Source organism: Rhincodon typus, chromosome 34, assembly GCF_021869965.1.
Source record: "Rhincodon typus isolate 14 chromosome 34, sRhiTyp1.1, whole genome shotgun sequence".
Classification (NCBI taxonomy): domain Eukaryota; kingdom Metazoa; phylum Chordata; class Chondrichthyes; order Orectolobiformes; family Rhincodontidae; genus Rhincodon; species Rhincodon typus.
Genome location: NC_063365.1, coordinates 24,718,015 through 24,735,746, shown reverse-complemented (window position 1 = coordinate 24,735,746; position 17,732 = coordinate 24,718,015). Strand labels below are relative to the sequence as shown.

At 39.0% G+C, this 17,732-nt stretch overlaps 1 protein-coding gene across 3 annotated transcripts in view; it reads right to left on the bottom strand.

The window, feature by feature from the left end:
* ccser2a (coiled-coil serine-rich protein 2a) overlaps positions 1-15,904 on the bottom strand; it is a 632,026-nt gene extending 616,122 nt beyond the window's left edge. For all 3 annotated transcript variants that reach the window (XM_048616386.1, XM_048616383.1, XM_048616385.1), the window contains exon 1: positions 15,790-15,904. The gene's annotated coding sequence lies outside the window, so the exon portion shown is untranslated. The remainder of the gene's footprint in view (positions 1-15,789) is intronic.
* Between the last annotated feature and the right edge of the window lie 1,828 nt (positions 15,905-17,732).

The following is a 17,732-nucleotide window of genomic DNA, read 5'->3' as shown; positions in this document are numbered from 1 at the left end:
TAGGCTTGTGTGATGGTCTGGGCTGTGTTCACAACTCTCTGTAGTTATCCCACGGTCCTGGACAGAGCAGTTGCCGTACCAAGCTGTGATGTATCCAGATAGAATGCTTTCTATGGTGCATCAGTAAAAATTGCTAACTGTCTTCATGGACGTGCTGAATTTCCTTAGCCTTGTGAGGACGTAGAGGCGTTGTTGTTCTTTCTTGATGGTAGTATCAACATGGGTGGACCAGGACAGATTGTTGGTGATCATCACATACCTAGGAACGTGACAGCCTCGACCATCTCCACCTCAGCACCATTGATATAAACAGGGGCATGCCCTCCAACTTGCTTCCTGAACTCAATGACCAACTTTCGTTTTAGGGTTCGATTGATGGTTGGGATTAAAATATAAAACACTTGTTCAAATATTAGAGACAACAAGATGCAGGGCTGGATGAACACAGCAAGCCCAGCAGCATCATAGGAGCAGAAAGGCTGACGTTTCGGGCCTAGACCCTTCAGCAGAAAAGGGGGAGGGGAAGGGGGTTCTGAAATAAATAGGGAGAGAGTGGGAGGCGGATAGAAGATGGATAGAGGAGAGGATAGATGGAGAGGAAACTCAAAAATAACTTGTTTAAGAACAAACGCATTTTTTAAACATATGGCAAAAAAATCAAACTTGGCTATAATACAAGTTTAAACAATATTTCCCAATTCCACACATTTACATTCATACGCTGATAACATAACGCTGCAGAGATATCATGTGTTCAAAAAAAATAGGAATAACACTGCTATACATCAAGAATTCAAATGCAGAAGATAGGATAGGTTGACTTCTCACAGTTCCTTAGATTTCATGTTGGCAAGATCTGATTGATGACAGTTACAGAATGATAGAATAACTTCAAACCAATGCTCAGATTCAGATGGGAAACAGTTAGTAGCCCTGATATTTGAAACATTACTAGGTTTGTTTCAAACTACTTTGCTGACAGAGAAAGAGCTTTTCAGTTGAATTTGCTTTAAGGGTTCTCCGACTGGCTGAGAGATGCAGAACATCTCCTTCCATGCAAACTTCTCCACAACTACACTATCAAGGTGTGTACTGAGAAAGCAATTTTATCTCAGAGGCCATCATTAAGCCACCTTCAGCGTAGATCTAAAGATTTCCCCACTGTGTACAACAATTAACCATAAACGCACTTCTCATTTTCTCTTAAAAGCATTGCTGGGCTTGTTTAATGTTTAGTTTTCATGAAATCACATCATAAATCCCTCTTCAACCCAGAAGTGCCCAAACACATCCAGTTACTCACAGTGCATGAATATGATTATTTCTATAAAGATGGGGTGGGGGGGGTTCACATTCCTTGTCCTCAAGGACCCTGCTTAGAATAATTTTATAACGTTAAAGGCATAATATAAAAAATTAAAGATGCTTTGTTGACAAACATGCTTGTGCATATCAAGCAAATAAGGCTTCACTGGCCTGAGTATGTGCACAAGATGAAAAGTGGCCATATCCCAAGAATGCTATATGGTTCGCCCGTGCCAAGAGACCAGCAGGGTGCAATAGCTCCAGTGCATGGATGTTGTCAAAACACCCTTCAACATCAATGAAGGTAGGTGGGAATCGATGCAAATATCTGCAGCAGCAGATGTCGGGTGTTTAGCACCAAGATGACAAGCCGTTTCAGGAGCTCCACAGCAGATGTCAGACCTACAAACAAGACATCGGCAGAGATCATCCCACTCCACTAGCAAGAGACAGCTTTATGTGCAACAACTATGACAGCCCAGAATTGATTTTTACAGCCATCAAAATAATCGCAGATGATCTCATCCGGCCTCAACAAACTATATGATAAAAGATGGTCCATACGTAACACCAAAAGAGTCACTCCCTTGGATACCTGGCACTTTCCTCCTCAAATGTATTACAACTCAAGCCTCCCCCTCTCATTTTCTGTCAAGTGTAAATGCAGTTTCATTAGACGCTGGCCCACTATTTCTTGTGGATGGAAGAATGCCAAGCAGTTTGTTGTTGAAGGACATTAGTGATCTTAACGAGTTTTTACATCATCCTTGTAAAGCTCAGAGATTTAATTATTTGGTAATTTTTCTCATTCCCCATCCTATTTTTTATTTGCTGTAGATTTATCCACCTCCCTTTTGATGTGGACCAGAGCTAGATCCAATCAGAAAGCTGCATCTGTACTGTTTAAAGACTCTATAATGCTTGGGAAATAGATAGCAGATTATTCCAAATAATTTGCTTTAGAAATATCTTAAATCCATCCTTCTATAAAGGTGGAGATAACTGTCCCGTGCTGTCACAAATGAACTCATCAAACCAATTCCTTCATACAGGACAGAGAAAGCAGGGAAGTTACCGTTCTTGCAGTGCTGTAACAAACCATCAGACACTGAATTTAGAACAAAGCCCAACAAACAGCAGAAGTATCAAATTCTACATTACAACACTAAGTATTCTTTCTGGGGAATAGCAGCTTAGTGGTTATAGTACCAAACTAGTGATCCAGAAAGCTGGACAAATAATCAAGAGAAATCAGTTTAAATCCAACAATGGCAGATAAGCCTTTCAAATTCTCTTACTTAAATCTGGAATAAAAAGCTGGCATAAGTAGTGGTGACCATACAACTGCACATTAGTTTTTCCAAGCAACCCAACCCACAATGTTGGGCAAACAAGGTGTACAGCTGGATGAACACAGCAGGCCAAGCAGCATCAGAGGAGCAGGAAGGCTGACGTTCCGGGCCTAGACCCTTCTTCAGAAAAGAATGTTTTTCCAAACTTGAAGATACAACCAAAAGTAAAAGACATTTGCTGGACCTTAGCAGGAGCACTGTGTACAGCTGGGGCGTGCTACATTGTAGGGAAAAATGTGAATGCATTGGAGAAAGTGCAGGAGTGATTCACAAGAATGGTTCCAGGAAAGAGAAACTTTAGTTGCGAGGACAGATTGAAGAAGTTGGGACCATTCTCCTTTGAGAAAAGCAGAGGGGAACTTTTATTAAGGTTTTCAAAATCATGAGTGCAGTCAATAGAGAGACACTGTTCCTGTTTCTGAAAGGAACGGGAACGAGAGGGCATAGATTTAAAGTGATTTGTAAAAGATGCAAGGGGGATATGAGTAAAACATTTTCACACAGTTCGGGCATGGAATGCGCTGCCTGGAAATGTATTGGAGTGAGATTCAATTAAGGAATCCAAGAGGGCATTAGACGATTGTTGGGATAGAAATGGTGTGGGAGGCTATGAGAAAAGGCAGGGAATTGACACTGGGTAATGATGCTCATTTGAAGAGCTGCTGTAGGCCCGATGTGCTGACTGGCCTCTTTCTCCACTATGAGATGTCTGTGATTCTTCATTAAATGCACTCATAAGTACCAGGCAGTGCATTCTGTAATGGGCGTAATAGAGGAAATGTGTTTTTCTGTTTGATTCTGTGCTAATACTGTACAGTAGAAAGAAAGCTGATTCTAGATACCTAAATCAATGACCTGAACAAACCCAATGACCAGTAATAGGAATATTGTCTTTTCATGAGTTTCTCCTACCCTCTTACAGGTAACTTCTCTACAGCAGTCAAGGTAGAATTAACGTTTACCTAAAATGTTCCCACCTGTTTATTGTGTACAGGTGTTTGAACACAGTACGCCCATTCTGTCGAGTACATTACTATTTGGATTATTTGGACCATGTACTGAATGCTTTATATGCACTTTATTTAGTAATGGAGCAACCTCCACACCTAGTGTTTTTGTGCACTAGCCTGCTGAGAAAGCTTCTTATTTCAGGTGCTGCCTTCATAACAGACATTAAATGTGTTCCCTGAGGTAAGGGAGGCGGGGGAAGAAAAATCAACATAAGCTTCTTGCAACAACATCCTGACAATTGATTTAAAAAGCCACTCTGATAAAAACTCGGCAACAGTGCTTCCAAACTAAAAGTAACTGAGTTTGCTGGCATTTCACATAAATTGAAGTACTTCAACAGGGATAATTTGACAGCTCTCCATTATGTTAGAGAGTAGAAAGCCATTTCACAGTGTAGCAGCAGAGAGAGGCAAAAAAATACTTGACTGACACACATGCCCTCTCTGATCGGCCTGCAAGTTCCTCACTTCTCTCAAGAAAGACTTTACCTTGTTAATTTAATCCATACTGCAATTAAATTTTAATTTTGGTAAGCAAAAGTCAATTTTGACCAGCGTAAGAACAAAGTTGATCGACAAGGCGACATTTGCTAGTAAATAACCCAAGAAGAGAAACGGAGACAATTCAATATGGTTGCCTTGCACTTTCATGAACTTGAGTATAAATAACGTTTTAGTTACAATATTTAATTTGTCAGTTTGTAAACACTGGTGATGTATGTGGAAATGTTTCATACAAGTTTTGAAAACATAACCAATTTTTAACAACTATAGTTATCATCCATTCAGGAAATCAAAAACTTCACTACTTTAGTATCTTATGTAAAATTGAGATAGTTATAGAATTGGAAACTAAGGAGTTGGAAAATATCAGAATTGAGATTTTTAAAATGGAACTGTGTTGACTAACAATACAGTACAGTTGGTTCGATGATTCTATTCCTTTTCCTGGGTATCATTCATATTTTAATAATAGATTGGATTTTACATTGTTCAGAAGAAAGGCTAACAGTGCTCCCCACTATTACAAAGTAAATCTGGCCATAGTTTCAGTCTCTGCACACACAAGCTTAAAAGCAGAAAACCCAAACTACTATCAGATTTGGCCCACTTCCTCCCCACAGATCATACTCTAATATTTTTCATCAATAGACAAAGTACACAAATCAATGTAAGGGTGCAAAATGACAGCATATGCCCAAGAAACATGGCAGACATAGTTAACACTGATACAATTCGGAGTAAGTTAATTTTTAATGTTGTGATAAATTATTATGATTGTCAAACAACCTCTCTGGCTCTGAAAATTAATTTTAAACTGTGCAGTTTCATTGATTTAATGGGTGCAGAAATTTAAAATTAAGTTTTTGTCTGTTTCTTATCCCTCAAACCAATCTGCATTTCCCAAACTTTATATTGCTTTCTGTACATGATCAAAATCTAATTTATACTTTTGGGATAAGACTCTGCATATCTCTGAGAATTCTTGAACCCAACTCTCTGAAGGGTCTCGAGTGTTCTTGCTTTGATCGTAAATGCTATAGATTCCCCTCAGAGAGCATTACTTACTGGGCCAGACACCAGATGACTGTAATCATATGCTCTAAATCCCAAGAAAACTACATGGCCAGCAGTCAGCAAGGTGAATGCTAAACACTGTTCCTCTGCAGCTGACCACAAAATGTGCACCAATATGCTCATAGCTTGCAACAAATTAAACATTACAAGCCATGCAAAAATTACCCAATTATCTGAAATATTCTTGGTGACGCACATTGCAGTGTTTTACATCAATGTTGCTTTCTTTTCTTTCAAAACTGAAAGAACTACGGATGCTGTAAATCAGGAACAAAAGCAGGAGTTGCTGAAAAAGCTCAGCAGGTCTGGCAGCATCTGTGAAGAAAAAATTCAGTGTTACCATTTTGGGTCCAGTGACCCTTCCCTAGTTCTGAGGAAGGGTCACCGGACCCAAAACATTAACGCTGGTTTTTTTCTTCACAGATGCTGCCATACCTGCTGAGCTTTTCCAGCAACTCCTGCTTTTGTTTCTTTTCTTTAAAAAGTCAGAATAGGATGGAAAAGTTTATTTAAAAAGAACATGCAACTACAGACCAGTCAGCAGTCTCACATTACTAGAGTGCTTCAACTGTGCAGGAGGTGAGCATAGAGTGCTATTGGCCGAGCATCGACCAGCAGTGAGGCATGACATAATGAGTCACTCCTGCCTGGCATGTTGAATATATTTGTTTGATGTGGCAATGAACATCAAGAAAGTAAAAAATATCAAGCTATGCCATCATACCGCCATTTCCCCATCTCAGCAGAAGGAATAGGGGGATTCAATACTTAACCAATGCACAGAAAATAATCAGAGCACAACCAGCCTGTGTCATATTCATTCGCAGAAGCTGACACCTGTTAGATGAGACCAAACTTTTGCAGGTTACACATTCATATAGTGATAGATGCAGGGTCATTTAATTGGTTTCAAATGTTTCTAAATGATTTTATGCAATTATCCTGTAACTAATTTCCTCCATACCATGATTGAGAAGTAATTTTCTACAACACGTGTCTATAACCCACAAAGGAAATCAGGCAATCTGAACCTTCTTTAGTCTGGTGAGTAGGATTATTACCCAAAAAAAGCTTTAGCAAAGAGTTACTTAAATAGAAGTTCCAAGTAGTTCAGGTTAGTAAGAGTGATTGCTTTTGTAAGCAGCGCATGAGAAAAGTGGCAATGAATGGAATACAAATATATTTCTGGGATTCAGTCACCAGCCTACAAATTTACTAAAAGAAAACTTTATCCGTGCCAAACCACATTAGAGAATATTCAACAGAAGTCTATGTAATCACTGCTAAAATTTCATATTTTATAAGCAGAAGTTATTTGAAAGATGCTTTAAGAAAATATCAGATGATTAATGCAGGTTGTGGGCAGTTGAAGCAAGACCGAGAATGTCAATGCTTTTTATAACATGAAACCTAAACAGCGGTGAATTCAGAAGAAGATATTTTGATGACACAAAATTATAATCTAACAACAATTTATTGGCTTGTGAAAGTTATATCAGAAAGATGTTTTAATTTTTTTTGTACCTAGAGTTTCCAGATAAAAACCACAACATCCTTTTGAATAAGTTGCAGTTTCCTGCAAGAAACTGAATCAGTTCATGCAGAACCCTTTGACATTCTGGGCATTCTGACATTCAGCTGCATGCACAAAGAAAATCTATGGCTTCTTATGTGAAACATTACACTCCAGCAATGCACATTACATGATTAACACTTTACACCTCTCACTGCATCCAATCATATTCTGCATCATATTGAAAGCTTCTGTCAACATGCCCTGCTTCTACAATCAAGTTGTAACTCCAGACTCATTTGTTCTACATGCAATGTACATTGACAACAAATTCTAACTGAGCAGGAAATAGGTCAATTTAACATCTGCTTAAATAGCGAATACTTAGATGTATAACGATTATTCGCTGTGATTTATATATCAGAAACAATTCATTTGAAATATATTGTACATTTCAAGATTTTAATAACTGTTCAGCTATTCTTCTGCACCAAATCACGAGAACCTCAAAATTTTACTAAATCTAGCAGTTTTTATGCTCACTGTACTATTATGGCTGACAGTATTTGCACCTAAACCAGAATATAATTGTTTTCTTAATCATGTGCCTATTCCCTCACCCTCATCACTCAATTTTGACCAACATTGGAAGAAAAAAATTCTTCAGATCCAGAAACTTTGAAAGATAACATAATACCAGGCAAGAGATAAGTCAATATATAATACGCTTTGGGTAAAAGACATACTGGTATTGTACTACTTCTGTAGTTGACGTAACCAATCATTCTAAGTGCACACTTTGCATTCCTACCGCACATGGAAGGCAGAATTGGCAAGAAAGAGAAATATCTTATTGTGAGATTTGAACTACACTCTAGAGTTTGGGTTTGTAGAGATTAGTCAAGGAAAAAGTAAAGTCAAGAACTATCTTCAGGTTTAGACTTCAAAGTAACATATTATAATTTAAAACTAAATACTGATACTCATGGTATTCACAGATATACAAGGCTCTGAAACTATGTGTAAGGATTAATCTCCTTTATGTCTTCATGTTCGCATGTTGTCAAGATTATTGTTCTATAGTATTCTGGTGTAATGTAGCATCACGTAGTGGCGTCTGTTCTAACTCTACCCACATTGTGCTATTTATACTCAGTAATGTGGAGCTCCACGACATCATTATAAACTTGCTCCAGGGTCCTGACGCCCTTGCACAATAGGGAAAATATTGAGTCACAACTTGTAATTAGTCAGTATCTCACAAGCATTAGTTCAGCAGCTCCAGTCATGGCTTCCTAATCTATACTGAGAAACCAAAGTGAAGGCCCAGGTCCTATAAGGCAGAACTAAGCCAACTCTGAAAAGAATGAAAGAGATCATTTAAATCAGGAAGTATTGGTGAAGCTCAACTTCCTGATCAAAGATGTAACATGTCTTAAGATATAGAAGCAGCATTCAAGCCTTAGTGGAATTGGACTCTGAAGCGAGTTAAGAGTTCTTAGAGGTGCAAGAAAGTGGTTATAAGTGATAGTGAGGTTGAGAATGCTGGAAGACAAAAGGCAAAATATTAAGCTACACATAAAGGTTCACAATGAATGCTAGCAATTGAGAGAAGCAAAGCTTTCATTCCCACACTGAAGAGCATGTAGATGATAGACTGATTAAGGTTATATCAAAGGGAATTGAGCAGTGTGCATTTGAGGGCAGGCAATGGAAATTAAGTTAAATAAAACGTGGAATGATAAAAACAGCAACGATGAAAGCAATGATGAGTGGAGACGGTCAGTGATATGAAGAATGATTTCAGTGAAAAAGCTTCTAGCTAACAGAAAAAGAGTCAGTAAATGAGCCATCATGTACAATTTGAAAGGAAATTAAATAGCTGCAAAGATGTCATTCGCAAGAGACTTTATGACAATAAATATAAACCCACTGGAAAACACTCAGCAATTCAGATAGCATTCAAGAAGAAAGAAACATTCATGTTACAGCTCAATGGCTTTTAATCAGAACAGGAGGGTATTAGAGATTTAACAGATACTAAATATAAAAACAAAAAGGTCTGTGATAGGATGAAGAACGGGAGCGATTAAATGACAAAAAAAAAGATAGTGCCCAGCATGAGAGGTGGCATTCTTGAAACATACAAGTTTCTTAGTGGACTGGATGAAGAAAGTGGGCTGATGAAGAAAGATTGTTTCCGTTGTAGGACATTCTAGGACCAGATGGCATAATCTCAGAATAAGGGATCAAACGTTTAAAACCAAGATGAGGAGTAATTTCTTCTCTCAGAGTGTAGTGAATCTGTGGGATTGTTTTCCGGAGAGGGCTGTCAAGGCTGGGCTGTTAAGTATTTTCAAGGCTGAGATGAACAGACTTTTTTAATCAGTAAGTGAATCAAGGATTACAGGGAAAAGGCAGGAAAGTGGAGTTGAGGATTATCAGAACAGCCATTTAACCGCAGAAGGTGCAACTACTTGGCCCTTCACCTTCTCCCTGCTCAGCATTCAAGGGCCTAAACAGTCTTTCCAGGTGAAGCAGCATTTCACTTGTACCTCCTCCAATCTTGTATGTTGTAATCGCTGCACCCAATGTGGCCTACTCTACATTGGAGAAACCAAACGCAGAGTGGGTGACCGCTTTGCGGAACCCCTCCAGTCTGTACGCAAACATGATCCTGACCTTCCCATAGCCGGTCATTTTAACAAAGCGTCCTGCTCACTTGCCCACTTGTCTGTCCTCGGCATGCTATAGTGTTCCAGTGAATCACAGCGCTAACTGGAACAACATCTCATCTTCAGACTAGGCACTTTACAGCCTTCTGGACTTAATATTTAGTTCAACACCTTCAAATTGTGAAACATTTGTTCCCTTACCTTTTAGCTTGTTACATTCCATTATCCTGTCCTCTCTCCCTCTGCCCACCCTCGGGGGACTGTCTGTCCTTTCAAGTCTGGCAGGAGACACAGCACTGTTCTGCCATTCTCACAATACAATCACTTAATCTGAACTGTCAACACTTTTTCTCCACCAGCACCCTACACCCACTATCTAGACATGCCCCCACACCAAACTATAGCATAAATGCTGTCCCCTCCACACCTCACTTCAGCTTGAACCGTCATTTACACTCAAAACATTAACTTGCTTTCTCTCCATGGATGCTATCTGACCCACTGATCTCCAGGATTTGTTGTTTTCAGAACAGATTCCAGCAGCTGCAGTAATTTGCTCCTACAGCCATGATCTCATGATTGACAGAGCAGACTCGAGCTGAATCACTTATTCTACTCCAATGTCTTACGGTCTTATTATGACAGGTGGTAGTGGAACAGTAAAGACAAGATGTAAATGGGCAATACAGGACCATTACTGGCACACAATTCCCAAGAAAATGGTGCAGTCGTTATAATCTAAATCAGTGAACTTAGCACTTTTTAAATATTTTTTAATGGGATCTGAGTGTTAATGATTGGGCCAGCATTTATTGTCTATTCCTAATCCCAGTTAAATTTCAACCACATTACTCTGGTTCTGGAGTCACATGTAGGCCAGCCCAGATAGAAAGGCAGATTTCCTTCCTTAAAGGACATAGTGAATCAGATGAGTGTTTATAACAATCACCATTAGGCCGGCTTTTTATTCCAAAATTTCATCATCTGACATAGTGGGATTCGACCCACATCCCCACAACATCAGCCCGGGTCGCTAGATTACTACAATATTATCACTAAATACCACCTCCCCCTAAATTATACTTAGCATACAGTCACCAAATGCGTAATTAAAAAACTGAGGCTCTGTTCCTCAAACCTATGCCCTCTGATTTTATTAAGGTGGACGGCGGGAGATTTAAAAAGGACCCAAGGGGTAAATTTTTCACACAGAGGATGGTGTGTGTATGGAACAGGCTGCCAGAGGAAGTGGTGGAGACTGGTACATTTAAAAGACATCTGGATAGGTACATGAATAGGAAGGGTTGAGAGGGATACAGGCCAAATGCTGGCAAATTGGACTAGGTCAGATTGGGATGTCTGGTTGGCACAGGGTCTATATTTCTGTGCCATGCAACTCTATGACTCTATAAAGGTGAGGGAGCAAATTACAAGGCATATAATCAAAATTTTTAATTGCACTCTGGCCACAGGGCAAGTATCAGAGAACTGGATGACAGCTAATGTGGTTCCATCTTTCAAGAAGGGTGGTAGGGCTAAACCAGTGAATCTCATATCACTGGTAGTGAAACTATTGGAGGAAACTCTGAAGGAGAGCCATGAGTGAGGTCCTGGAAGACTGGAGGGTAGCAAATGTTGTGATTCATCAGGATGTTGCCAGGGATGGAGCATTTTAACTATGAAGAGAGGCTAGATTAGCACAGGTTGTTTTCAATAGACCAGAGAAGGCTGAGGGGGACTTAATGGAGGTATATAAGACTATGAGGGGCATGGACAGAGTGGATAGGAACCAGCTGCTCCCCTCAGTTGAAAGGTCATTAACGAGGGGACACAACTTTAAAGGTGAAAGGCACAAGGCTTAGAGGGGATTTGAGGTAAAACCATTTTCAGCCAAAGTATGGTGGCAATCTGGAGTGCACTTTCTGGGAGGGTAATAGAGGCAGGAAACCTCACAACCTTTTAAAAGATATAGGGATAATCACTTGAAATGACATAACATTCAAGGCTATGCGCCAAATGTTAGAAAGTGAGATTAGTGTAGGTAGGTCGGCACAGATTCAATAGGCTGATGAGCATCTTCTATACTCTATGACTCTGGGACTTCATAAATATCAATAATAAGCTTATTTTGAAATGTATGGTGTCAGATTATATTAAAGGCTTCAGTGACGTCCATGCCAGTAATAAAATGATTCAACCTAGTGTCTGTAAGCAGGATTCGAGACACAAGCAGGTTAAGTGACGTGATGAAAAGTAGATTAGTTCACAGGTCACTGTGTTGGAATAAAGTAAAATTTAAATAAATTTAAATTGAATTTCTAAATGTTATTAGGCTTTAAACCATCTAATTCAGATATTAAGATCAATCTCAACCTTTGCTATCACTAAATGAAGCAAAAGCATTTGTTGCTGTAGGCCACTCTATAAGATAACTCATTACCCACTGTGTCCTTGTGAAAGGTAGCACACAAAAGGCGTTGAAGTCTGACCGGGTCATTACACGGCCCAGTCAAATGTGAATGTGCAGTCTTCTGAACAGCTAGAATCTCAGATCACAGAAAAGATTTTCAGGCAATTGGGAATTGAATTCAAGAGTTACAGTTATCAACAAAATCGAACACGAAAATAAGGTCAAATTTAAACCATAAAATAAGTGAGAATAAATAAGAGTTAAAAATTGTTGGCTTACATAAAGAATAAACATTTAAAACTGCAAATAAAATGGAGAGGAGAAATGAATGTGTTTTAATAATGCTATATTAATATTCCTATAATAAGTCTGTCACCAACTTTACAATCAAAATATGCAAAAATTAAGTTTTAAGACGTGGCAGCATTCTCCAGAGTTCTTGACTCTTTAATGTTCAAGCCTTAAGAATATATTTCAAATGGCAACTTATTTCAGATAATTTAGTTCCCTAAAAAACATACAAGTTTTCTTCTAGACTCATGAATGCAAACAATGTAAATGGTTATTATTTTGATATACATTTCTATTAAATGAATGGGATATAGAAGAAACTAGATAACTTTTCACTCTACAGGGATTGAAAATGAGTCACAGATGCTTACAAGTGCAAAATATTTAATTGAACAGAGACCTTTGAGATGAAACAAATGTTTTGTCCAGATGGTGCTCATTTTCTCTTCCCCTACTTCGTATATCAATAATAATAGAATGGAGATATTCATTAGTCGGCCCCAGTGAAACTGCCATACTATTCAATTGCCACAAATATCTGAACAAAATTTCACCCAGTTGTTAAATGCAGCTGCATAACAGACCTCCCAAAAGTATTGCCTCAATATGAAAAGCAGTGACCTACAACAAGGGTCAGTCACTGAGAAGTACTGTCCGAACTCTGACTGTTAAGTTTGTTCTACATTGCACAGTACTTGTACAATGTTAGATGACACCTTCAACTGATGTAAATGCAAGCAGCCCCACTTCATCTTTATCTTTATCCTCATCTTTAAACAGCACAAATGTCTGTTGAGGTACTTAACTGTTCTGAAGTAATGTGTCCATAATAAGACGATAAAGATATGGAGCAGAATTAGACCATTCGACCCATTGAGTTTGCTCTGCCATTTGATCATACCTGATGTTCTCAATCCCACTTTCCTGCCTTCTCCCTATAACTCTCGATCCACTTACTAATCAAGAACCTCTCTCTGTCTTAAATACACTTAATGAGTCTGTCTCCACAGCCTTCTGCAATAACGTGTTCCAGATTCACACCCTCTGGCTGAAGAAATTCCACCTCATCTCTGCTCTAAAGGGGTCAACCCTTCACTGAGGCCTAGCTTCTCCTACGACTGAAAACATTTTCATCACATGCATTCTATCCAGACCTGTCAGCATTCTATAAGTTTAAATGAGATTCCCCTCTCATCCTTCTAAACACCATTGAGTACAGACCCAGAATCCTCACCCACTCCTCACATGACAAGCCGTTCATCCCCAGAATCATTCTTGTGAACCTCCTCTGGACCCCCCAGTCGAAGGCCAGCACATCTTTCCGTAGATACAGGGCCCAAAACTGCTCACAATATTCCAAACACACTCTGACCAGAGCTTGTACTACCTCAGCAGTACATCTTTGTTGTTGTATTCTAGCCTTCTTGAAATGTCATTTTCAACTGCACTATTCTTTATAGCCTGAAAAGATCAACAATCTAAAGCTGATCCTCAACATACAAACTCCCATTCCAAACACAATACTGCTATTTCTCTAAAAGCCCAGTTTCTGTAATGAAAGGGTGATTGTTGCTAAGAAAACAACATTTGACTCATAGCAAGTAAAAGATCAAAGATATCAGGTGACATGGGGGTTTTGACTAAATCTAGTTTAGAAGCTTGAGAAGGTAGTTAGTATAAAGTCATTACAAAAAGTAATTCAATCAACACTTCCAAAGACTTTTCAAAATAAATGGCTTAGATTGTGTAGATGTCTTACAAGACTCACCAAAAATACATTAACACCTCACAAACACAACTCAAATTGCTCCAAAGGGATGATTTGGAGTATAATAAAACAAATTGCATCGTACATGATGAAAATCACCAGATTTGATGTCGGTCACAGAAAAAAAAATAAAGAAATTTTTAATGATACACACTTTAGAGCATTACTGAATAAACAATTGTCTTCATCATGTGCATCATCTATTCTTATTCTGGGCAGAAGCTTTATTGGGTTAATATTAAATTCAATTATCGTGGCTCTGCTTGTACCACATTAAGCACATCAACTGTTTCAGACAATTCATGCGGCTTTATGCTCCTCACTAAAATGCAATTAAATAGTATTCACTATTGATTTGGAGATCCAAATCATAATGCAAAACAAAGTTTCAGCTAAGAGGATTCCTTTTGGTAGAAAACTTTCCTCTGAATTCAATGAGCGGTAACTAAATCTCTGCTTGAAGTACTTCTGAGAGTTAGGCACACACTCCTTGTACAGTGAAAGCACTGCCCACCCTTTTAATTTGTTCATAATGCCCCAGTTTTAATCAGCTGCTTGCTAATCGCAAACGATGTTCTCTTAAAATATGTAGACTTCGTCCAATTAAGATCACTGGAAAAATTAAAGAGGTCAAATAATCATGAATTTTACCAATAAACATACTCAATCAACATGTTGTACAATGCTACTGTACATTATATATACACACAGTAATATATTACACATATTAATTATTACACAACATAGTGCACCACAGTTGACTACACTATTCTCCTCAATGCCTCACCATTGTCGGCCAACTTGGTCAGACTGCACTTGACTAATTTCATTCTGATCATTTTAATCACACCCAATTTTTCAAAAATTAATTCATGGGATGAGGGTGTCACCAGCTAGGCTAGCATTTATTGGCTATCCCAAATAACCTTAGGGCAGTTAAGAGTCACATGTAGGCCAGACCAGGTAAGGGATGGCAGCTTCCTTCTCTAAAGGACATTAGTGAGCCAGATGGGTTTGATGAGCCACAACAATTGCCTTTCTTCTTACGCCTGTATTCTTATCTCTGGTGGCCCCTGCTAATCCTCATCGACATGCTGCCCTTCATCGACATCATCCAACAAGTGTCAGTTTCCCCACACAAACGGGGTATATGCAGCTTTACCTCAACAACAGCCTCTCTCCATTCCTCCATTGTCTTATCACTTTGCTCACCATCATTTGAACACTGGATGATCCAAAACTCCCTCCAACAAACCATTGGGAAGACCAAAGGCATTGCTTTTGGCCTCACTCGAAACACCCTGACCAATGTCTGAGATTGAATCAAGCTGTTCGCAACCCTAAGCATCAAATTTGACTCCAGGACAAGTTTCTGACCGTACATTCACACCATCACAAAGACCACCTAGTTCCATTTCCATAACTCTACCCCTGTTTAAGCACATCTGTCTCTCAAATCCTCAGTCCTATTCACACTTGGCCCTGAGCTCATCTACCTAAACTAGCTTCTGAATAACCAAAATCAAGGAGGTGTCTGTCTTGGACTTGGAATGTCCCTTGGTTTGAATTGTTCCTTCACTGGTAGCACAAGTTTGTATTGCCTTGTGTCGTTCCTGCTTGAAGCCCCTCTGTCTAATACAAACATTCAATATGATGCAAAAAAAAGAAATTGCTGGCAAGTGTCAGCTGGTTTGACAGCATACATGAGGGGAAAGCAGAGTTAACGTTTCGAGTCATGTGACTCTTCATCTGAACTTGGACTCGAAACGTTAACTCTGCTTTCTCCCCAGAGATGGCGCCAGACCTGCTGAGCTTCGCCAGTAATTTTTGTTTTCGTTTCAGATGCCCAGCATCCACAGTAATATGATGCAATTGTTTTCTACATACCTGGTAAATTCTCCAATGGAATAATTTCAGATCAAAATGTTGGACTTCTTTTTTCAAATTCTTCCTCAGTTGAAGCAACTCTCTGTACACTCCATGGAGTTGCGTTGTGCAATATTCAAGCTTCAATTTAATTCTGAGGAGGAAAAGACAAAATTCTGGATTATCTGAAAACAGAAATATCTTATCCCTAAAATGCAAATCTTTTACTTACTAAGCTGGAGGGCATTAAGATGACTATTTAACTCCATTTTTACATACCGATAACTATTTCCAGCACATTTCATTGGAAACAAAGAACGCTGCATTATTTTTTTTAAACTGCAAAGATAATCCCAAATTTCTATTTATTTCAAAGAGATATTCTGCAAGTGAATAATTCAAAATGAATGATGTATTAACTATTAACTCACTCCTAAATCCCCACGGAGAGCCATAACTAATACAAAGATATTTTTCTGAAGAAGGGTCCCGACCCGAAACGTCAACTTTCCTGCTCCTCTGATGCTGCCTGGCCTGCTATGTTCCTCCAACTCCACACTGTGTTATCTCTTATCAAAGATATTTCAGTTACTTTTTGATTATTCTTCCAAATCATTAAGACATTTACGAAAATGTTGGTTTAATTGCATTAAATTTAGTGTTTACATATATTGCTTCCATGTCCACTGCTATACAAAAAAGATGTTCCCTTGTACCACCTCTACCAAACCTATTATAAAACAAGTCAGGTCACCTGTACAAACACTGTAATACACTAGGTCAATATAAATTCTATGTAATATTTGTTTGCTTCTTTCCCTTAAAATCAAATGAAATTAAAGGTCCAAACAAGATTGAAATTCTGCTCTTAATTCAAACTTGTATTCTCTTTTCATTATTTTATTCACAAATATTCCAGTTGTCTGTTTTATTGGCATGATACCAAGCACTCCTCTGAGCTTCCCTCTCTCAACACGTCATCCAATATAATTTTCCTCCTCCTGCATTAATATCGAGATTGGGTACATGTTTTCTGCTTTCTCATTCTTTCCCAAAACATCCAAACTGTGGAATTCCATCCAGTCACCACAATTGACATTTTCAAAGTTTCAGTGCCAGCGATGTCATCCTGAAACTAGCTTGAACCCAAAGTTACTTCTCACATTTGAACCCAATGCCATGGGGGAAGAGTCAACAACTTTCTGATCTCACTTGAAGCACATAGTATGCTTTGGACCTTCAGAAAAATAGCATCACATATAAATGATATAGCCAAAATAAATTAACATGAACTCCAACTTGTTGGGATGGAGGCAGGGAGGGAGAGCGAGACAGCAAGCAAGACAGAAATCAACTCTCCCACGCTGAAACTGAGCAAAGTGAAGACTTTAACATGACCCAGACAACTAGAAATATTCTGTCTCCACCAGGCAAAGGGACAAAGCCTGCTTCCAGTAAGAACACAGAAGGTAATGCCAGGGGCAGCATTAGGCATACCTAAAAATGCGATGTCAACCTACTAAAGTTACCAAACAGGACTACTTGTATACCAAACAGCATAAGCAGCAAGTGATAGACAGGGATATGGGATTCCACAACCATAGGATCCAATCAAAGCTCTGTAATCCTGCCACATTTAGTTGTGAAAGGCAGTAGACATTAAATGACTCACAGGAGATAGAGGCTCCACAAATATCCCCAACCTCAATGATGGGGGCAGGGGAAGGGGTATAACAGTGCAAAACATGAGGCTGAGGTGCCAAGCATACTTATTAGTGATCCATCTCGATTTCCTCCAGAAATCCCAGCCATCACAGATAGCCGTCTTTAACCAATTTATTTATTCCACACTATTTCAAGAAATGGCTGGAGGCACTGGATAACACAAAGGCTATGGGTCCTTACAACATTCTAGCAACAAGGCTAAAGATGTGTGCTCCAGAACTTGCTGCAACCCTCGCTAA